This window comes from Chenopodium album, chromosome 14, assembly GCF_948465745.1.
Source record: "Chenopodium album chromosome 14, dcCheAlbu1.1, whole genome shotgun sequence".
NCBI lineage: Eukaryota > Viridiplantae > Streptophyta > Magnoliopsida > Caryophyllales > Amaranthaceae > Chenopodium > Chenopodium album.
In genome coordinates this window covers 13,427,501-13,439,622 of record NC_137847.1, presented here as the reverse complement: position 1 = coordinate 13,439,622, position 12,122 = coordinate 13,427,501, and positions in this window count along the sequence as shown.

Here is a 12,122-nt window from a genome sequence, read left to right as displayed (position 1 = left end):
ACCGGTCTTGGATCGAACCGATTATTTTATTAAAAATATGCGTGAAACCTTAAATAATGGTTAAGATTATTCTTAATAAGCTTAGAAAATTTTAAATTTATGAGCTTTTTTGTACTAAATATACAAAAAAAAACGTTAAAGTGTAGATTATCCTTTACTTTTTTCGAGTTTTTCATAAAATTATTTAAAAATTAGAATTCTATTTTAAAAAATTCTTAAATTCCAAAGCGGTCCGGTTCGGATTTTGGACCGGTTCTTTCGGTCCGGTCCGAGTTTGGTCCTTGATTAATTGGTTTAGCCTTCGGTTCTTAAAATTCTAGTTTTCGGTCAGATCCGGGCCGGTTTTGGACTGATGAACAGCCCTAACGAAGGGAGTATTAAAAAAATTACCAAAAGAATATACCGTACTCCGTAATGTTTAGTGATCTAGTTGTATCTTAATATGGGTTGAAAATACAATGTATATATTTCTAGATTATCTCACTTTGACTTACAGAACTACTTGAAGCAACCAAAGGTTATAATCCCAAAAAATAACAATATAATGCTGATTTGATTATATGTAATAATGTAATATACTCCGTACTTCGCTTAATAGAGTGACACATCTGCTAATTAATATTTCAATTAATTTATGGCAGGATCAGATTCTATTGTGTGATGTATATCTATAAAAAGATTGCTTGGTCTAGTAAATCTACGGTTAAAGTTAAATTAATTACATTACATATGATATAATTAGGGTATTGTAAATAACTCTGTAGTATTAAAACATAATTAGATTAATTGGTTCAGGTTCTTAATGAGATACTCAGTATCCAAAAGCAAAGACCTAGCTAGCTAGTGATATAGTTGCTTAAACTGGAAAACATTTGGTTGGATGAAAAATATTGTTTTCTATTTTGTTTTAAAAAGTGTTACTCCGTATTAAAATTTCTAGTTGCTGAACGATATAATTACTAGATTTTTCTAGGGAAATGTAATTACTAGATTTTAGCAATGAATAACAATCACTTTCTTAAGCATTTTCTTTACAATTACGTATACGTATGGAGTAAAAAATTTTACGAATAAGAAAGTCTTTATTAAATCAAACTGATGTGACCTCCTAAAACTAAGAGAAAAGCCCTAATCACTTGAGTTATCCCTCGTTCTCTGACTATTAACATATTTTGATGAGAATGACTTTTTAATTTACCCAAAATATAACTTTTATTAAAATTCACAAGACTTTCACTTATAATAATACTCCGTATGAAGGATTTGTGGCTAAAGAAAATGTGATCGATCGAAGGCAGAAATCTTACTCAAATATTTAATTAAAGTATCACAAAACAATTGGATTGTAATAAAGATAAGAGGTGATAGAACTACTTATGTCCACTGATCTTAAGGTTTTCTATGTAAAAAGAAATTCTTTTTTTTAATACCATCTCTGTTAATTTTTAATTGCAACAAAGGGATATTATTTTTTGTGAGATATAAAATACGAAGTATTACTTTGTTGCAACTAAAAATTAACGGAGGCAGTATTAAATTCCTAGAGAGTCCTACACACAATCAAAACTACAAAAAAATCTTTTTTTAAAAAAATCATCTATTTGGAACTAACGCGTTGTTCTTAGGGAAAAAAACGAACCTCCTCTAATAATGCAAAATTTTTACAAAGTACTTGGTACACACTACTGTTATACTAATAAGCAATAAACAGAAATAACTTATCTCTTGATGCGTGAACCAAACTGACAATAGCCGCGTCGTGGAGAACCACTGACCTAAAAGACGATTCCGCGCTACCTCCCGGTGCAGTAGACAATTGCGGTCGCCCTCCAGGATAAGCACGGCGCCGGAGTTTATGTGCACTTACAAACCCGACTGAAACTCAGAATACTTGCTCAGAAAACAGAACAGGAAGAACATGTGTTTAAATAATTTTAGAGAAGAGAGAAGACTGATTGTGTGTTGTATTTTGGCTGAGAAAACCACCGAATATTTATAGGGTGAAGAGGAAAAACGGGAAGCATAAAAGGTGGGAAGAACCTGGCCAAGAAGATGACCAGATTAATCTAGTCAGTCAACAAACGAGGCAAGAAACAAGGGAGTGAATTAATCAGCTAAAATCAAGGGATTAATGGCTGATTAATTCCCACAACAGTCAGAAAATCCCAACAGTCAAAAACGGATACTTGGAATATTCTGTTAACAAGAAAAAGGAAATAAAAATTTTCCAAAAAGATAACAAGGACCCACGCCCGCGCATCGCATTCCCCAAGACCCCAAGTCCCGAGGCCCGAGCCCGACCCGACCCGGCTCGGCTCGGCGCGCGCGCGCGCGCGTGTGTGTGTGTGGAGTAACACACACCTCCAACTTACTCAACTAAGTAGTGCTAAAGCACTACATTATAAAAACAAGGAAAAACCTTCCTCCCCAATCAATGTGGGACTTTTCCCCTTCCATTGTTTTTCTCTCTCTCTCTCTTATTTTTCCTAACACTCTAGCATTATATCAAGAACTTCCAACAATCCCCCACAGGTTCGAAGATATGAAAAGAATGAAAGAAAAAAAAATGAATTCTGGGCAAAACAAAACAATTGCATAAGTGTCAATGTCTCGCGACTTGAATTAACACATAGTGGACATCAAGCTATGATCCCTCACCTACCAAGTGACCTTCGTCTTGAACTCAATAGGGAGTTAGGGACCCGTCACTTTGAGCCACACAATTGAACATGTATAATATTCTGAAATTCCGCGAATAAAGGTGACGCATTATACTGGCCATACGTCCAGCCTGGATGCTCATAGGTGCTCTAGAGTATAAGCCCACGAAATACTCATAGGAAGCGGCCACACTTCCACACCTAAGTAGGTGAACTCCATCAAGTGTGAGCTACAACACACCTCCAAAAATATGGATATGGGTTCATTAAGAGCCGTATGCTCATCCTCTTTCTCATATGTAGCTAAGCACAAAACAAACATCTAGAGATGGACAAATAATATAAAAATGTGCTTCCGAATTATTACATAACGTTCCCCTTTGAACTCATAGTGAGTAGGAGTTCATTATTTCACAATTCATACAACGGGCCTTAGCCCCATCTCTTCCGATGTTTCCAAAACTAGTTTTTTACATAGGCCTTTAGTTAACGGATCCGCAATGTTCTTTTCGGACTTTACATAGTCCAGTGATATCACCCCTTCAGACAACAAATTTCTGACGGCTTTATGCCTCAGACGGATGTGTCTCTTCTTCCCATTATAGGCATGGTTGTGTGCAACAGCAATAGCAGCTTGCGAATCACAATGAAGTGCAACTGAAGGAGCTGGCTTCCCCCACAGTGGAATATCTGCAAGCATGTTCCTCAACCATTCTGCCTCATGACCTGCCAATTCAAGAGCAATAAACTCAGATTCCATAGTAGACATAGCAGTACAAGATTGCTTACAAGATTTCCAGGATACGGCTCCACCCCCAAGGGTGAAGACATAGCCACTAGTGGAGTTAACTTCATCATTATCGGATACCCAGTTGGCATCACAAAAACCCTCCAAAACTCCAGGAAATTTGGAGTAGTGCAAACCCCAATCCATAGTACCCTTAAGGTACCTAAGCAACCTCCTTAGAGCAATCCAATGATCACTGCTTGGATTATGAGTGTACCTGCTCAACCTACTAACAGAATAAGCAATGTCAGGTCTAGTGTAGTTCATAAGAAACATAACACTACCAATAATTCTAGCATATTCAGACTGATTAACTGGATTACCATTGTTTTTCTTTAAGTGGAAACTTGGGTCATAGGGTGTCTTAACTGGATCGACATTAAATGAGTGTCAGGGCTGATTTATTGGAGTTTTTGTTGTCAAACATGAGAAGCAATCAAACAATCTAAAAGACGATTTATTTATTCCAATTGTATGATTGCTTATGTGTCGAAATCGCAAATTCTTTATTCTAAGAATTATGAGCTTTCACATGTTAGTTAGGATGCGGTTTTATTTGGATCAATTTTGTGTTGTGTACTTGTGTACTAATTCTATGATGAATAATTTCATGGAATAGAATTTATTAAATTGATGGTTGTCAGTTACTGTGAGAAGGGCTATAATGTGAATAATGTATAATGGAAAGTTTGGTCTTGATTTTGCAGTTGACTAATCTGAAAGAAATTTTCCGTTATTCCTTATTTGTTGAATCATTTAAATTATCATATAAGGTTTTGGTTTTACTTGGACCATATTTTGCTCATTTGTTGCGTATGTGAGGAGATGAGTTGTATTGAAAAAAGGACCATCTTCTTGTTATTAGTTATCATGTGTTTATAGAGTATTTGTTCTATACTTCGATTTATAATTTTCTCTGATTTGGTTGATCTTCCTCCAATTTCTAATTAGTGGGTAATGCTAAAACTTGTAAGAGTATATTGCTTTATGTCCATGTTATATTATGAATGTTAATTTTATTTGCAATGAGTAATATAATGGCAAATGTGTTGGTCATTGACTTATTAGTTATTATATATGTCCACTTGGTTACTCATGAGCATGTGAGAGTATACTACGAAGTATATGATAATACCTTACGTTATTTAATTGGACCTTTATATTTTGTTATCAGTTCTCCACTTTTCTTAATGGAAATTTTGTTTGGTTTATTATTATCGTTATTCAATTTTGTAGTTATACTGTATACTATCCTTTGTGAAGATGCATTTTGCAAATAATAGTTTATTGAGGATTGTGAATTTATTGAATGAGAAAATTTTGTAGTTGTACTGTTCTTAGTGTTTTAACACTTGTGATTATTTCGAGTATTTTAGTTTTTACTCATTTGTGAAAATATGACCTTACGAATATAGTAATATGGGTTATTTTAATTTTTTGATTGGCTAATATTATGTTGTTGTATATATGCATAACTTGTTGCATTCTTATATGATAACATGAGGGAGTATTATGATGTTTCCTAAATCTCATTGTTTTGTGGAGTTTTGGTTGAAATTTTCTAATGCTTTTGATTTATATTTTTGAGTTTTAGGACTTGTTCGATATCCGCGGATTTTCGAGAGCAGTCCCAAAGATGACCCCCGATCAAAGGCCGTCCTTGGTCGGTTTGGGTTGAATTTTGGGAGTGAGCTTGGGGCACATGAGGCTTATTTTTCAACGGTTGGATTCTCATTAGCTGCTCATATTAGTGACTTATGATGACATCTTGAGGCCCTTATTTACAACAAGGATGGTTGGACATCTCATAGAGGTCTCACACATGTCACTTGATTTAATTCAAGGGAGGTTCATTCTAAACCAAGTCTCATGTTATTATGTTTATCATTTGGTTTAATCCCTAGTAATCATCTTAACAGATATATGCTTTTGTGAGTATTGACAAAGAATGTTCAATTTGTCAACTAAATATTTGTTGAATGATTAATAGAAAGTAAAAGTTATAATTTCGATATTTATGAGTATGACTTTAAATGCATATAATCAGTTACCATTAATTTGTTGGTTCTACATTTTGGATTAACTTGCTATTCAGTAGGATGTTTTGAGCAATATTGTTTAACATGTTATTGAGGTGCATGTATGTACTCCAAGTACTACTTTTATCATGATTCATGTATGTGTTGAGCATGGAGTTGAGATGTATTATGTCAATTTCTTAAATTCATGATATGAAATACTCGTATTGAGAAGCTTTGTTCATAACTCATTTGATTCATTACCTTATTTTCGGTATTTCATTAACATGTGTAAAATATATAATTCTCAAACTAGTTGAGTTTTGTGAAGGGAAATTATGTGATAATTTTTCTTAAGGATATTATATGACTTTCTCTTTGGAGAATTTTCAAGTGAAGTTTTTTTGGGAATTAGACTACATTTTTTCAATTTTTATGATGACACATGTTACCGCCTATGGCTCTTTATTGTGTTATAGTTCTTTATGAATATTGCATGAGTAATTTGTAATGGCTTGAATTTCATATATGGTGGCATGAGAATTAATATATTGAAGTGTTATTGAATTATTATTATTTTTTTTTTAATTAATTCAATGTTTCAAATAAAGTTTTCTACTCTTGTCCACTTTATATGGTATTAGTTTATTACACCATGACACACTTATGAATTTTCTTCCCAACCATGTATTTGACTATGCTTTATTTTGAGATTTGGACCTTATGTTTTCATGTGGGGGTTATAAGTTTTTGAACTTATAAAATTTCTATATAAGGAGTTTATGTCATTACAGACCCCATATGAATTTTGGAGGGTGTTTCATTCATTGAGAAACGTGGGTTTTAGGCGTGTTGCTAAGGGCTTTGAATAGGACTTTGTCGTCCAATGTGGGGGAAGTAATAAAGTATTAGTGTTGGACTCAAAGTCTTGGCTCTATTTTTGCTTGATATTTGCATTTCGTTCATGACTTTGTAGGCGAGTCTTGGAGTAATTTTGTCTTGAGTCTTTCTTAATTATTGATTCTTTATTGAATAAATTGTCTTTGAGCATATATGTGTATTATTACTCATGACATTAGAATTTTCAATTGTTTAATGCAAAGCCTTAAAGTGATTAATTGTGCTAAAAACGGTTTTTGATGGTGTTTGCCTTACAAGTTTGTTTTGGTATCTTTATGTCTTTAGAGTATCAACTTTAAACTAGTGAAATGTCATGAGTGATTGTTTCCGTGGAAGAAGTCGTTGACTATGAGTTAGGTTATGTCTAACTATGTGTAGAATTCTACAATCTTTTTCTTGGGATTGTAATGCATGATATTTCTTCTATGGATTTTTGTTGCTATTTCATTGAGTTTTGTTGAAAGTTTGTATGGCTAAACTTGGGATGGATGAGTCATTGCTACAATATAAAGATTTTGAATTTTCTTGATCATATGTGAGCATTTAATTTGTGTCTATTTGGTATTGCTATGTTTCTTGGGAGCTATTCTTAGTTTGACATTGCTTATTATGTAAGTAGATTAAGAAAGTATACTCTTAACTCGAGCAATGATCTTTATATCGTTTTGAGGAGGTTGCATAGGTACTTGAAAAGTACACAAGATTAGAGTTTCACTATTGCAAGTTTCCATGAGTGATTGGAGTTCGACGATGAGTTCAAACTCAAGCGGTTATGTCTGCACCACTAAGTGGTGGAGCTATGTTTTGAATTTGTGCTAAGCAACCTTGTTTTGCTATGTTTGTTTTGGAATAATCTAAATTTATTGCTCTTGAATTGACAGGTTATTATGAGGCAAGATGGTCAAGAGTATATGGCTCTTATGAGCAAATGTGCTTGCAAATATCCCATTGTAGGGGAATTCGTTGTGATTTGCAAGTTGAAGTTACTTTTGATTGAACCATGCCTATAATGGTTGATGTCAGAGATAAATTGTCGAATAGGGTGATATCACTAGACTAGAAAAAGTCTAAAAGGAATGTTACGGATCCGTTAACTAATAAAGGCCTTGTACAAAACTAGTTTTGGTAACATCGGAAGGGATGGGACTAAAGTCCAAAGTATGAATTACAAGTAATCAACTCCTACTCATCATGAGTTCAAAGGGGAACATTATGGAATAATTCGGAAGCACAAAATTTTATTTTGTCCATCCCTAGATGTTTGATGTGTGCTTGCTACAAATGGAAAGAGGTTGAGCATATGGCTCTTAATGAACCCATATCCATATTTTTGGTGGTGTGATGTAGCTCACACTTGATGGGATTCACCTACTTAGGTGTGGAAGTGTGGCCGCTTCTTATGAGTATTGGGTGGGCTATACTCTAGAGCACCTATGAGCATCCAGGCTGGACGTATGGCCAGTATAATGCGTCACTTTTATTCGCAGAATTTCAGAATATTATACATGTTCAATTGTGTGGCTCAATGTGACGGGTCCCTAACTCCCTATTAAGTTCAAGACGAAGGTCACTTGGTAGGTGAGGGATCATAGCTTGATGTCCACTATGTGTTAATTCAAGTCGCGAGACATTGACACTTATGCAATTGTTTTGTTTTGCCCAAAACCAATTTTCTTTCTTTCTTTTCACATCTTCGAACCTGTGGGGGATTGTTGGAAGTTCTTGATGTTAAACAAAGAAAGTCACATTAATGGTTAATTGTGTGTGGCTGTTGAGATTGCTCTTAATAGCCGGTAATTATGCTCCCTTGAATTACCCTTTTATTAGCTCTTTTAATGGCTAGTTAATGTTGATTAAGTATGGCATTTATGCCTTTAATGGCTGATGGTTTTACCCATTGTTGCTGGCTTCCGTTTCACACCTTCCTATGCTTTATAAGCTATGCTCCAACCTCTTAAAACATACATACATATATTCATGTTTCTTTGCTTCCATAAGACACACAAAAATCAGCTATCTTTTACCCTCTCTAAATTTATCCCTTCGGTTTTTGGGCAAGTATTCTGGTTCCAGTCGGGTTTGTGAGTGCACACAAATTCCGGCGCTGTGCTTATCCTGGAGGGCGACCGCTTGATGTCTACTGCACCCGGGTAGCGCGGAATCGTCTTTTAGGTCAGTGGTTTACCACGACGCGGCAATTATCAATTGGTCTACACAACATTGAGATAAGTACTTTCGTTTAATTTGCTTATCTACTAACAATCTAAAAGAGGTTGGAGCATAGCTTATAAAGCATAGGAAGGTGTGAAACGGAAGCCAGCAACAATGGGTAAAACCATCAGCCATTAAAGGCATAAATGCCATACTTAATCAACATTAACTAGCCATTAAAAGAGCTAATAAAAGGGTAATTCAAGGGAGCATAATTACCGGCTATTAAGAGCAATCTCAACAGCCACACACAATTAACCATTAATGTGACTTTCTTTGTTTAACATCAAGAACTTCCAACAATCCCCCACAGGTTCGAAGATGTGAAAAGAAAGAAAGAAAATTGGTTTTGGGCAAAACAAAACAATTGCATAAGTGTCAATGTCTCGCGACTTGAATTAACACATAGTGGACATCAAGCTATGATCCCTCACCTACCAAGTGACCTTCGTCTTGAACTTAATAGGGAGTTAGGGACCCGTCACATTGAGCCACACAATTGAACATGTATAATATTCTGAAATTCCGCGAATAAAAGTGACGCATTATACTGGCCATACGTCCAGCCTGGATGCTCATAGGTGCTCTAGAGTATAGCCCACCCAATACTCATAAGAAGCGGCCACACTTCCACACCTAAGTAGGTGAATCCCATCAAGTGTGAGCTACATCACACCACCAAAAATATGGATATGGGTTCATTAAGAGCCATATGCTCAACCTCTTTCCATTTGTAGCAAGCACACATCAAACATCTAGGGATGGACAAAATAAAAGTCTTAACTGGATCTTTCGAAGATATGAAAAGAATGAAAGAAAAAAAAATGAATTCTGGGCAAAACAAAACAATTGCATAAGTGTCAATGTCTCGCGACTTGAATTAACACATAGTGGACATCAAGCTATGATCCCTCACCTACCAAGTGACCTTCGTCTTGAACTCAATAGGGAGTTAGGGACCCGTCACTTTGAGCCACACAATTGAACATGTATAATATTCTGAAATTCCGCGAATAAAGGTGACGCATTATACTGGCCATACGTCCAGCCTGGATGCTCATAGGTGCTCTAGAGTATAAGCCCACGAAATACTCATAGGAAGCGGCCACACTTCCACACCTAAGTAGGTGAACTCCATCAAGTGTGAGCTACAACACACCTCCAAAAATATGGATATGGGTTCATTAAGAGCCGTATGCTCATCCTCTTTCTCATATGTAGCTAAGCACAAAACAAACATCTAGAGATGGACAAATAATATAAAAATGTGCTTCCGAATTATTACATAACGTTCCCCTTTGAACTCATAGTGAGTAGGAGTTCATTATTTCACAATTCATACAACGGGCCTTAGCCCCATCTCTTCCGATGTTTCCAAAACTAGTTTTTTACATAGGCCTTTAGTTAACGGATCCGCAATGTTCTTTTCGGACTTTACATAGTCCAGTGATATCACCCCTTCAGACAACAAATTTCTGACGGCTTTATGCCTCAGACGGATGTGTCTCTTCTTCCCATTATAGGCATGGTTGTGTGCAACAGCAATAGCAGCTTGCGAATCACAATGAAGTGCAACTGAAGGAGCTGGCTTCCCCCACAGTGGAATATCTGCAAGCATGTTCCTCAACCATTCTGCCTCATGACCTGCCAATTCAAGAGCAATAAACTCAGATTCCATAGTAGACATAGCAGTACAAGATTTCTTACAAGATTTCCAGGATACGGCTCCACCCCCAAGGGTGAAGACATAGCCACTAGTGGAGTTAACTTCATCATTATCGGATACCCAGTTGGCATCACAAAAACCCTCCAAAACTCCAGGAAATTTGGAGTAGTGCAAACCCCAATCCATAGTACCCTTAAGGTACCTAAGCAACCTCCTTAGAGCAATCCAATGATCACTGCTTGGATTATGAGTGTACCTGCTCAACCTACTAACAGAATAAGCAATGTCAGGTCTAGTGTAGTTCATAAGAAACATAACACTACCAATAATTCTAGCATATTCAGACTGATTAACTGGATTACCATTGTTTTTCTTTAAGTGGAAACTTGGGTCATAGGGAGTCTTAACTGGATCGACATTAAATGAGTCAAACTTTTTAAGAATTTTTCCAACATAGTGTGACTGATTAAGACAGATGCCATTTGGAGTCCTTTTGATTTTTACTCCCAAAATCACATCTGCCTCACCCATGTCTTTCATTTCAAAGTTCGAACTCAAAAACTGTTTTGTCTCATTTACACGATCCAAGTCAGTCCCAAAAATCAACATATCATCCACATAAAGACAAATAATTACACAACCATGACTATCATGCTTAAAATAAACACAAGAGTCACCTTCATTAACATGAAAACCATTACCAGTCATAGTCTTATCGAATTTGTCATGCCATTGCTTTGGAGCTTGTTTAAGCCCATACAATGCCTTGACTAACTTACAAACCTTCTCCTCTTGTCCTGGAACAACGAACCCTTCAGGTTGGACCATGTAAATCTCCTCATCCAAGTCACCATTCAAAAAAGCAGTTTTGACATCCATTTGATGAACAACAAGACCAAAAATGCAAGCAAGAGCAATTAAAGTCCTAATGGTTGCAATTTTAGTAACAGGGGAGTAAGTATCAAAATAATCAATGCCAAACTTTTGAGTAAAACCCCTTACCACTATCCTTGCCTTATACTTGTCTATGGATCCATCGGCCTTTAATTTTTTCCGAAAGATCCATTTACATGTAATGGGCTTACAACCTCTAGGAAGTTCAACCAATTCCCAAGTGTTATTATTGAGAATTGATTGTAATTCACTATCAATTGCTTCTTTCCAAAAAACAGCATCAACTGACCTCATTGCCTCATCATAGGTTCTTGGATCATCTTCCAAAACAAAAATATGCACAAAATCATCATCAATTAAGGAAGATTCAGATAAATAAGAAGTAATAAAATCAGGACCAAAACTATTTTCCTTTCTTGCCCTTTTGCTTCTCCTTGGCTCCAAAACAGAATCATCGTTAGTAATAGGAGCATTAGCAATAGGTAAACTAACAGAACTACTAGCATGCAATTCACTATCATTAGAAGGAGACATTTTCAAAGGAAAAATGTTCTCAAAGAACTCAGCATCTCTTGCTTCAATGATATGACCACCTGCATAAGAGTTGTTAGCACCTTTAACAAAGAAACGATAAGCTGCACTTTGATAAGCATAGCCAATAAAAATAGCATCAACAGTTTTGGGACCAATTTTATCCCTCTTGAAACTAGGTATGCCTACTTTTGCTAGGCACCCCCACACTTTCAAGTATTTCAGGTTTGGCGCTCGACCTTTCCATATTTCGTATGGAGTCTTGTCAAGCTTCTTGTGAGGAACCCTGTTCAAAACATGACAAGCAGAAAGAATAGCCTCCCCCCACATGTTATTAGGAAGCCCAGAACTAATAAGCATAGAATTCATCATATTCTTTAAAGTTCTATTTTTCCTTTCAGCTATACCGTTTTGTTCGGGTGAATAGGGAGCCGTCGTCTCAAGAACAATGCCAA